The following is a 12090-nucleotide window of genomic DNA, read 5'->3' on the forward strand; positions in this document are numbered from 1 at the left end:
ATTCTATTTCAATACCAATTGTTTACTTCCTAATCCTATGGATTTTTATCTTATGCATTTGAAGACATTATTCTAAGAAGGGGAAGCCAGGTGGCATAGTGGATAGAACTCCAGGCCAGGAGTCAGGAAGACTTGGGTTCAAATTTGGCCTCATACCCTTATTAGCTGGGATCCTGGGAAAGTCACTTAACCCTATTTGCCTCATTTTCCTCATCTGTAAAAATGAATTGGAGAAAGAAATGGCAAATCATTCCAGTATTTTTGCCAGGGAAACCTCAAATGGGGTCACAAAGAGTTGGGCACAACTGAAACTAATCAATCAAAGGATTCCATAAGCTTCCCTAGATTTTCAAAGGGGTTCATGACACCAAAAAGGTTAAGAACTTCTGTTGTGTGTGTGTGAAGGTGAAGTTTGCGCACATTGGTTTATTTTTAAAAGTTGATGATTGATATCTACAGTACCCAAAAAGCTTATAGCATATGCACAATAACTTAAAAAATATGAATTCCAAATTATTGGTGGTGAGAATGAAGAAAATGAGTATCTTTCTAATACTTTAAATCTCTAATTAGATAATCTTTTGATCTAACCCAGATCTTCACCTTGAGGTAGAAAGGCCAACTAACTTTTAGCAGCTCTAACATATAAAACTATGGTGCCCTACCTAGAAGACTTTTAAATTACTATTTGCACAGAACAATACAATATAAAAGCAGCTGAAATGTATGGTTATGGGACTGGTTAGAGATTAATTTTTAAGAAGAAATTATTTTTCAGTAAGTCAGTGCATACAGGGTTATATTTAGAAACAGAATACAGCTTCTGTATTAACTGAAAGATAGCAGAAGTGAATGAAGATAGTGATTATGCATCTCTTTGATCATCTCTAATTATATCTGCTTCTTGGATTTCAATATAATGTGGGGCAGTAACTCATGGAACAGCATATGTTAATGTAAGTGAAGATTTACAATTTATTTCCTCATCCCAATGCATTTCCAATGAATGTTTTAGGAATACTTTCTACAGTTCTTGACAATAGGACTTAGATTAGACAATGGTGTCACCAGGTCTTTTTTTTAGGTGCCATTTTGGCAACCAACCCTGCACTAGGAAAATGAAACTCTTTTTAACAATAATGCCCTTACACCTAAGAGATGACAGATCTATTCCAGAATTTGAATAATTACTTATTAAGCTGAGTAAAATGATTTTTAAATTTGCTACTGCTTACTTTTCTATTAAAGCTTTAAAAATATAATTTAATACTGATCAAGAGGAAATGTGTAGTAAATATGACCAAATTATATCAATGGATGGGAAGGTTAGCATTAGTTCACAAACAAAATTTATAGATTTTAGATTATATTTAGTGAATGTTTCGTTACAGCTTCATCTCTCTATGTATCCACATGCATAAGTATAATCAAGTCTGTATTTGGTGGTAAGAAACCATTAAAAAGAACAGATAATCTTTTTTTTTTTTTTGCCAAAGTCATAAATTTGTTTGTTTCCCCACTCTCCCAAAGCACATAAGTTTTTTTAAAATTAGTGTTTCATTTTTTAATTGACAGAAATTAATTTTCTTTTCATCATGCCCTACCTTCTCATTGAGGAGAAAAGAACTAATTCCCTATACCTAATTAATAAGCATAGTCAAGGAAAACAAATTCCCTCATTGGTTGCGAAAAAACAAAAACAAAATCCTCTCTTGCTACCCTATATCCATTACCTCTTTGTCAGATGGGATAGCATGCCTCATCATCAGTCCTCTTGCATCAAAAGCTGTAGATGAAAGTTTAGATAGTCCTTGTCATTTTGGAGATTTTAAGTGCAAAATAATGTAAGGCAAGTGCAGAGGCGAGGTACAAAGTCCCAGGTAAAGTCTCAGGGGTTTAAGACAGGTCTTCTTAACCTGGAGTCCATGGACTTTTTTTTTTAAACTTTGATAACCATGTCAATTTTTGGTTTCTTTTGTAGACCTATGTATTTTGTTTTATATATTTAAAAGCAGTATTCTGAGAAAGGCTCTGTGGGCTTCGTTAGAATATCAGAGGTGTCTAATGCATACCCAAAATGTTAAGAATCCCTGATTAAAGAGGCAACTTGGAGGGGGTGACATTTGAATTGTAATTTAAAGCAGAGATGTCAAGCATGCAGACCATAGGCCCCCATCAATACTCCTAAAGGTGGGCTGAACCAGATTAAAATATAATTTGGACATGTTTAATAAAAGAAATAAAAATACAATGAAACATAACTAACATTGCATTTTAAAATTAAGTCAATATTGGCCTGTAAGAATCCTTATGTATGGATTAATGGCCCCCATTTTTCTTTGAGTTTGACATCATTGATGGGGTCTAATCATGTTGATACGTAGCATATAGTCTGCAATATTTATTCCAGATAACTATGGATTAGCTAACAATATATTCCGTTGAGTGTAGAATGAAAGCTTAACCATAATACGAATTATTTCCCCTGGAATTACAGAATTTTAGAGTTGCAAAGAACCTTTGAGGCCCTGTGTCACAATCCATACCCAAAGTATGCCTATATGCCTATAACATACCCAACAAATGGTCAATAATCCTCTGCTGAAAGAGCCTCAGTGAGGAAGAAATAAACATTTTCTGAGGAATCCATCCCACTTTTGGATGGTTCTAATTGTTGGAAAGTTTTCTTGATATCCAACCTAAATTTACCTCTTTACAACTTCCACCCATTGTTCCTGGGTTTGCCTCATGCAGGCAAACAGAACAAATCTAATCTCTCTTCCACATAATAGCTCTTTGAGCACCTGAAAGCAGCCATCTTGGAGTTGCCTTTCCTCCAGGCAAAACTTCCCAATTCTTTTAATCTATCTTCATATGACACAGGTGTATTGCCCTTTACCATTGTCAGAGGGTCTCATCAGAAGGACACAAGGTGAATGATGACATACTGATGAGATATGAGTATCAGGGTTGATTCAATTTTGCAAGATAATGGGATTTTCCAGTGACAAGTTTCATGTGGCAGGAAGGCATGATGGAAAAGTGTTAAGAAGTCCAAAAGCAGTGCAGCTGATAAGAAATGTGCCTGTCTTGTAATGGTGCTTAATAAATGCTTATTGACTGACTGGTCTAACCAGGAAAGCATATTTACAGACTTCCTTGTTCCTAAAAGCAATACCTCTCTTCATGTAACTAAGATCACATTAGCTTTTATAGCTGTCACATCACAATGCGAAGTCATATGGACCTTGTAGTCCACTAAGACCCCTACGTATTTTTCAGACATACCATTCTCTAAATATCTTCATCTTCTACTAGGAAAATTGATTTTTTAAACCCACATGTTAGACTTTACATTTCTTTCAATTGAATTTAATCTTTTTAGATTCATCCCAGTGTTCTGTTCTGGTAAGATTTTTCTGAATCCTGACTTGCCAAAGTGTTAACTTTTGTTCTCAACTTTGTGTCATCTGCAAATTGATAACTTGCTCTCTATGCCTTTATCCCAGTCATTGACATTTAACATTGTATTAAATAGCACAGAATCAAGTACAGATCCCTGCAGTACTCCACTGGTGACATCCTGCCAATTTGTCATTGAATCTTTTACAGCTACTCCCTGATTGAGACATTCAACCAGGTTCACATCCGTCTAACTGTATTATCATTTAAACCATGTATAGTCATATAAGAATAGGATGCTATACTTTGCCAAATGTTTTGCTAAAATCTAGGTAAAGTATATCTATAGCAATCTTCTCACTCACCGGTTTAATAATCCTATGGAAAAGGAAATAAAATTACTCTGGCATGACCTGTCCTTGATGAAGCCAAACTGGCTCTTTGTAATTAGCACTTCCTTTGCTAGGTGAACCATTAATGAACACTTTTAGAATTTTCCCAGGAATTTAAGTCAAGTTCTTAGGCTTATAAAGACTCTGTTCTCCTCTCTCTCTCTCTCTCTCTCTCTCTCTCTCTCTCTCTCTCTCTCTCTCCCTCTCTCTCCCCCCCTCTCTTTCTCTCTCTCTCTTTTTCATTCTCTCTGTCTCTCTCTTTAAACAGAGACAACATTTTTCTTTTTCAGATCTTGTGGTACCCTTCTGTTTTCTATAATCTTTCAAATATCTCATAATATTTGGACAATCACAATTACCAGATCTTTTCCTGTTCAAGGAGGTAGTATATCCTTGTAGTATTAATTAAAGGAAAATAGGTGATCTCTTATACTTCCTTATTTATTGTGTCAACTCTCTGATAGTCTTGGACTTTGAATGGTACTTGTGTGGGAATGGGCCTATGGGGCCCTCACGGGAAGTAGGCTCCAGAGATCCCTTAGAAATCTTTGGGTGCTACAAAGCCAGACATGCTTATCATTTGGGGATTACTGTTCAGTCATCTATGCTCAGAGAAGGAATCCCAAAATGGAAAAGTAGCAAGGAGCCCCAAGGCCCAGGCTCAGCTCATTTAGCCTGTTCTAGCTGCCACATGGGAACAGTGACCATGTTGTCACTGTGGACAAAAAGGCCATTCCTCCTTCTGTCATTGTGGGAACATTTTAAACAGCCCAGACATAATCTCTAAGCAGGAAGACAAAAAAGGCAAAGAGTGGATTGCTTCCTGTTAAAGATCCACTGATTCAATAGCTGTTTCTGCTCAGTGGCCAATATGGGGATTGCATTGTCATCTCATTGTTCTCACCAGGCCCTTTAATATCTGGTCATGCTTGTCCTTGGAGTCCCTGGAAAATTCTAGGGGAGCTTGGTTCATGCTTCCTTAGATGACTCCTATTGGCTCATTCCCACAGATATTCTGCACAGCCCTGTTGTATCATTTCTGCCTGTCCTTTCTAGTGCAAAGGTCATTCCCCTTGACAGAGAAAACACAATCAAAATAAGATTTGAGTAATTTGGACTTCTCTCTGTGGATAGTATTTATAATCATCCGATCTGCCCCATGTAACTGTCCTCTTTCTTCTTTGATCCCTTCACTTTTCCATCAGTATAGTTTTAAAAGCCCCAACCCTTTTTTGTTGCCCTTTGCTTGCTTCAGCTCAGCAATTCTGATACCAATTTGATAGGATCATACAATAATCTTATATCTATCCTTTTATCTGCCTTTGCTGCCATCTTCTGTCTTCAACTTTTAAAAAACCTAGGTTAGTTGGTGAATTCCCTGTGCATCCACATTGACCTCTTCCCTTAAAAGCAAAGGTCAGAGGTAAGGCTGGTGGTAATTTGAAGGCCATGTAGCCTGCCAAATCCTTAACCTAGTGGCTAACTATGCTTATTTGGAAGGACTTGATCAAAGGCTTCTGAGGAAAAATGTATAGACTTGATAACCTACATTAAAAATTACAGCTGGATGCCAAAATATTTAGGTGGAGTATGTCTGTGTGTCATAGAGGCAGCTAGATGGCTCAAAGGATGGCATGCTAGGCTTGGAATCAGGAATACTTGAGTTTAAATCCAGCCTCAATTTATTAGCTATGTAGCCCTGGGCAAGTCATTTAACCTCTGTTTGCCTCAACCCACTGGAAAAGGACATGGCAAACCACTCCAGTATCTTCGCCAAGAAAACCTCATGGATAGTATGGGTATGTTTTGTTTCACAGGTCACAGAAAGTCCAATAAGACTGAACAATAACAGAATGTCTATGTACTCATATTTCACAAAAAGCATATTTCAGGTCCCTAAAGCTGAAACTTTTGACCAAATCTCCATGATCCACTCTATCAGGATATAAACAAAAAATAGTGGTACGGGGTGGGTGGGGGAATAATTTTTTTTTGAGAGCCAATGTTCTCACCTTTGTTAAATGGAGCCGATCCTATCTGCATTCATTTGAAGTGATAACTTGGCCTTGAAAGTGGAAACTTATCTCTTATCTAAATTGTCACACCCAAAGATGGACCCACCCTGATTTGGAATAACACACCTGGAAAAAGACAGGAATGTCTGCCTTAAAATACAGTGATTCATCTCCCTGATGAGTGAAGAAAATTGCTATGGGGCCTAAAAGAAATTAGCTAGCCTGAGAAACAGAAGTGGTAGTGATAAAACTCAGGTAGCAGACCTAGAGATAATTTGGCTTCATTTTTCATTGAATTTTCATGTGGTTTGTGAGAAAATTTTGAGTCCTTTTGCTTCACTTAGATATTGATATTCTCCTAGGAAAAGACAGTATAGGTAAAAGAGGAAAGGGGTCATGCTGATGCTTGTGAACGTCAGTATAACATTATTGGCCAAATATAGATTGCTTTTTCACCTGATAATTTTTTTTTACAAAAAAATCACAATGAATGTATCCTACTTTTAAATGCAGGTGTACAAAGTAACTGTTCCATGATTTATTTATTTTACAAAATAGTTCTTTGTTGTATAAAAGTCTTGATGCTACAATTCACTTAAAGAGGCCTCCTAGTACATTTTAAAAATTAATTTCTAAAAATTAGTTTACACTGGGCTTCTCAGGAATTGTACAAAGTGATGGCACAATTGAATTTGTAAGGCTCTTATTTCAAGCTGGTATGAAACAAACATACAATGTCAAAATTTATATTGTGCCAACTACTCAGTTTAATTCAACTCTATTAAATAAACTTGTAAGATCCAACATTGTAAAGAGCATCATACTATGCCTAGGTGATATACAAAGTTTGTTGTTTTTTTATTGTTGCTCAGTCATGTCTGACTCTTCATGGCTCCATTTGGGGTTTTCTTGGCAAAGGTGCTGGAATGGTTTTCTTCTCTAGCTTATTTTACAGATGAGGAAACTGAAGCAAACAGGGTTAAGTGACTTGCCCTGGGTCACACAGCTAGGAAGTGTGTAAGGTAGGATTTGAACTCAGGAAGAGGAGATTCTCCTGACTCCAGGCCTGGCACTTTCTCCACTGTGCCATCTTGCTGCCCCCAGTGACTAGCATTTTTAAAGCACTTACTATGTGCCAGGCACCATGTTAAGCACTTGTCAGACAAATAACACACAGGAGGCACTGGAGGCTTCAGACTCCAGCCTCTAACAGGTTCACTCTTGATCTGGTCAGACAGGAAAACAGCTTCAAAGGAGTTAATAATAAGCTTTATTCTAGTCTAGTCTTCTCTAACACCTTATTGCTGATAACGGAAGCACCACAGATTCCTACAGTATTCCCTAATCACCCTTCTCAAAGGGGCCGAGGAGAAGGGGGGGGCAACTACCCATATGTCTGGATGGGGTCAATCAAGACAGGCACAACTTGTGCCTCCCCTATATCCCCTCAAGCCTCAATGGGGGCCAGCTGAGGCAAATACAAATTCCCCTCCCCCCCAAGCCTTGAAGGGGGCCAGTCAAGGCACACAGAATTCCAGCTTGTGCATTCAACCATAAAGGTTCCCCAGCTCACTAACCAATGCCCACCTGTTTTATAAGGCATCAAACAAAGAAGGCATATTGCCAGCAATAGCCTCCCAAGTTTACATCACCTCATTCCTGTATCTCACTGCGCAGTTGCAATAGATGTTTACAGTTTCAGCACACATGTTTATATTATTTATCATTATATAATGCTTCTCAAACATGGTGGAGATGTTTTGAACCATGAGCTAGATATGAACTCATATCTAGTACCTGGGAAACAGAGATTGTTATGACTGTGGATCCTGGGAAACTGAACTCCAAGAAATAATAACAAAAATTCACCCTACACACACTAAAATTCACCTTACTGACAGCACTTTGCAAATATTATCTCATTTGATCCTTATGACAACCTCTGCCAATGACATTTCAGGTCCCAATCCCTCAATACCACCTTCCTTACAAAATGCATTAAGAAAATTGAAAGCAAAATGTTGAATGAGGGAGGAGGTTATGAAAAATGAGTGAAATGAATGAAAAGAGGTCATTACTGGCTTCAGAGATAAAAGGAAGGCTTCTGGAGGAGGTATCATTTAATTTAAAGAACAGGTAGGACAGCAGGCAGGAGTAGATCACAAATTCCTCCTTTTTTGGTAGATTTATTAATTTATCTCTGCAAGCTGGAAGTGATTATTAATGTAGCATAATCATAATTATCCGACAGAATTTAGCTGTCTCCTAAAGGGAAGTCAGTTTGCTCTCTTCTTCATGTTAGAATAAGGTCAATTATCTACATGTTATAAGGCAGCTTCCAACTTTTAAATGCCCAATTTCCACCACTGCTGAGACCTTTAACCTTCACCAGAATTCACTCTCTCCCTGCTCTGGGACCTGTTATCAAAGAGGGTAGAGCTTTTAGGTAATAAGAGTGGTCAGACATGAATGAAACTTAGAAGTTGTGAACAGTAGGGACATCTTAGGCAATTGCTTTGCTTGGGAGGGGTGGTAGACTCCCAAGAAGAGGTGGACTGCAGTCCCACTGATTAAGAATTGATTTGGGTTAAAATGGGTTAAGGGGACTACCAGTCATTTATGAATAGTTACTAATTAGATTTAGATTAAAAGATTATTTCTCCCTAACATTTAGTAGATCTTAGCACTTAGGAAATAGGATTTTGGATTGGGGGTGGGGGAAGTGTTAGGAAGATAATTTTCCCATAGGGGAACACACTGTAGGATAGCAGGAGTGGGTGGGATGTTACTGTGGGAGATTTAGAGTAGCAAGAAACTGGCCACCTAGGACTTGGAGAAGGGGCACAAAAAGGTGAAAAAGGATGGAGAAAGGGATGGGGAAAGTTGTCAAAGACACATTGCATCTATTTCAAAATATTGCCTGTAGGAAAGGTGGGGGAATCTTCTTCTCCTAATCTTATTCTTCCTGTTGCTCATCACCTTCTCTCCTGTATACTTGTCTCAGGAACCAGATCTTGGGTTACTATTATTAATACAATATTATGGAGTAAATAGGTTTTGAAGGCTAGAACTGAGACTCTACTGCATCCCTTGATTCAATCACTAAATCAACATTTGTCAAATGTCTGCTATGTATCAGGCTAAGTGCTAGGGATACAAAAAGAGACAAAAGACAGTCCCTGCCTTCAAGGAGTTACACAATCAAATGGTGAAGATAACATGCAAACACATATATACAAAGCAGGTAATATACAGGATAAATAAGAAATAGTTAACAGAGGAAAGGCACTAGAACTAGGAGAGGATAGGGAAGGCTTTCTGTAGAAGGTGGGATTTTTGTTGGGACTTGAAGCCACGGAGGTCAGTGGTTGGAAAGGAGGAAGGAGTGTATTCCAGGAATGGGAGACAACCAGAGAAAATGCCAGAAGCTGAGAGATGAAGTATCTTGTTTGTGGAACAGCCAGGAAGCCAGTGTCACTGGATCAAAGAGTATATATTGGGGAGTAAAGCACAAGAAGACTGGAAAGGTAGGAAGGGACTAGGTGTAGGTTATGAAGGGATTTGAACGCCAAACAGAACGTTTTGTATTTGATCCTGGAGGCAATAGGAAACCCTGGAGTTCATTGAGTAGAGTGGTCACATGGTTGGACCTGGGCTTTAGGAAAATCACTTTAGTGACTGAAGGGAGGATGGATTGGAGTGGGGAGAGACTTGAGGCAAGCCGACCCAGGGGCAGGTTATTACAATAATCCGGGCATGAGGTGATGAAGGCCTGCACTACAGCGGTGGCAGTGTCAGAGGAAAGAAGGGAGACATTGTGAAGGTGAAATCGGTAGGCCAACTTGGCCTACCACTTTGATATGGGAGGTGAGAGATAGTGGAGTTCATGATGACTCCTAGGCTGAGAGCCTGAGAGACTGGGAGGATGGTATTCCTCTCTACAATAATAGGGAAAGTTAGGATATATTGAGTTTAAGCTGTCTACTGGACATCCATTTCCACATTTCCGAAAGGCAGTTGGAGGCATGAGATTGGAAATCAGCTGCTGCTTGCCTCTGAACTCACTTCTTGCTTGGACCACAGCCTAAGACTCAGACAACTCCTCATCCTAGAACTCAACCCCTAGGCATAGATCCCCTTCCCCCTGTCAGCCCTGGATCTGAAACTGGGTAGTAAACAAGAGTGACCAATTAGCATCTATTCTTGCAAACTGAGCCAGGTTGGTCCCCTTTTTGCTAGATTTGGAATCTCTTTTTGTCCTGGTGCTTCTCCCTGTCCTGGAATGCCATGCATGGCTATTCCTGGCCAGACCCTATCCTTGGTGTTTGTATACCTCTGTTTTTCTCTGCCCACCTAGGCTAGAAATAGGACTTGCTGTGGTTTTTTTTTATCTTGGATTTCATGATCAGGACTGGGAGGAATGGGGTAGGCTGTACATCTTCCTGCTACTCCACCATCTTGGCTGCTCCCATTTCTAGTTGTTAACATCTTGTGCCTCTGTTTTGCTTTTGGTATTTAGAATATGGTTATCTGGCCAACTTGTGGACCTTTTGGATAGCCAGCTATATGCTATAGAACTACAGGTTCCAGATTACTCTTGGGCTGATCATACCATTCATGAATTATCAATCAATCAACCAACATTTATTAAGCATCTACTTTTCAATGGGCAATGTGCTAGTTGCCAGGGCTACAAAGACAAAAATGGAATAGTCCCTGCCCTTAAGGGGTTTATATTCTATCACATAAATGATATGTACCAATGGGAGTGTTGGCTTTGGAGTCAGAAATACCAGAATTTGAATCCTGTCTCAGACACTTCCTAGCTAGGAGACCCTTAGGCAATTTATTTAACCTCTTGGAGCCTTAGTTTTCTCTTCTGTAAAATGGAGATAATAATTACACCTACCTGACAGGGTTGCTGTGAGGATTATATGAGATAAATAAAGTACTTTGCAAACCTTAAAGTGCTATATAAATACTGGCTATACAAGCAGCTAGGTGAGTCAGTGGATAGAGTGCTGGGCCTGGAGTCAGGAAGACTCATCTTCCTGGGTTCAAATCTGGCCCCAGACACTTACTAGCTGTGTGACCCTGGGCATTTGCCTCAGTTTCCTCATCTTTAAGATGAACTAGAGAATAAAATGCAAGCCCATTCCAATATCTTTGCCAAGAAAACCCCAAATGGAGTCACAGAGTTGGAACAACATAAACATAAAATCATATACAACTATATCCAAGCCACTTTTCTTCTTCTTCTTTATGAATTCTTGATTTTGGACCATTTCGGTCTCACTAGAGTGAAATAAAAGCAACTGAAATTCAATTCAGTCTATTTTATGCTTCTGATAAAATATTCGGTAAGGACAGGTTACAATTCTTGGTTAAAAAAATCAAGTATTTGCATTCACTCTGGCAACTAGTTTATGTCTGCTGTTATTAAAACAGTGCTTCACAAACAGTATCTCGTTTGATCTCCAAAGGTTGGTACCCTTTCAGAAGGAGTGTGAGAACCTTCCAGGGATTCCCTCTGGCACAGTGGGTAGGTGACTATATCTCTTCTGGGCATGTGGAGATCCTGCCCAACCAGCTCATCTGAACTGACTGAAAGTGTTCTCTTTAATAGGCCTCCAGCAACACAGTATATTAAGTCCAAACTCCCAGGGCATAGCAGATGGCTGGGGACAACAATGAGTGGCGGGGAATGCTTTCCCCTGCATGACTGACTTGCTTTGCCACATGTGGCATTTGTAGCATAGACTACAGACTCCTACAACAAACCGTTCAGACAGGGTTGGTTGTTTTCGTTAATCTTTTCTTACCTAGTCTGATGTGAAAGTGAGAGAATACCTTCAGAGTGCATTCATGCCTTTGGTTCCTGGTTATAAGGAAATGTTTAACTACAACCAATGATAGCAATCTTTCTGTGGGAGAGAGAAAACAAAGTGATCTCACCCTGGCTGTAGCTCTCTTTTAGGATTATTAACAGCTCATTTGTTTATGGCATCTTCTCCTGAGAATCTGTTTTAAAAGAACTTAAAAGTATGGGAAAATCTATTTTGTAGACTCATATTTGTAGACTCAATTTGCTTGTAAATAAAATACTTTTTGAAAGATTCTTTTTTCCCCCAAATTTCCTTCAGTTAAGAAAAGATGAAAAATAATGCCATATATATATACCTGCTCACTTTTGTGAGTTAAATGAATAATGAATAGAAGTAGTCTGAGGAGGTTGACTCATTTTTAGACATTTTTATAGCAAAGCTTTAAGACATTTTTAG

At 38.9% G+C, this 12090-nt stretch overlaps 1 protein-coding gene across 1 annotated transcript in view; it reads left to right on the forward strand.

Annotated features, from left to right (window-relative positions):
* The window catches only part of SYNE2 (spectrin repeat containing nuclear envelope protein 2), a 430582-nt gene that overhangs the window by 60323 nt on the left and 358169 nt on the right, over positions 1 to 12090 (forward strand). The window lies entirely within an intron of this gene.

The sequence above is a fragment of the Trichosurus vulpecula genome, chromosome 8, assembly GCF_011100635.1.
Source record: "Trichosurus vulpecula isolate mTriVul1 chromosome 8, mTriVul1.pri, whole genome shotgun sequence".
In the NCBI taxonomy this organism is placed as follows: domain Eukaryota; kingdom Metazoa; phylum Chordata; class Mammalia; order Diprotodontia; family Phalangeridae; genus Trichosurus; species Trichosurus vulpecula.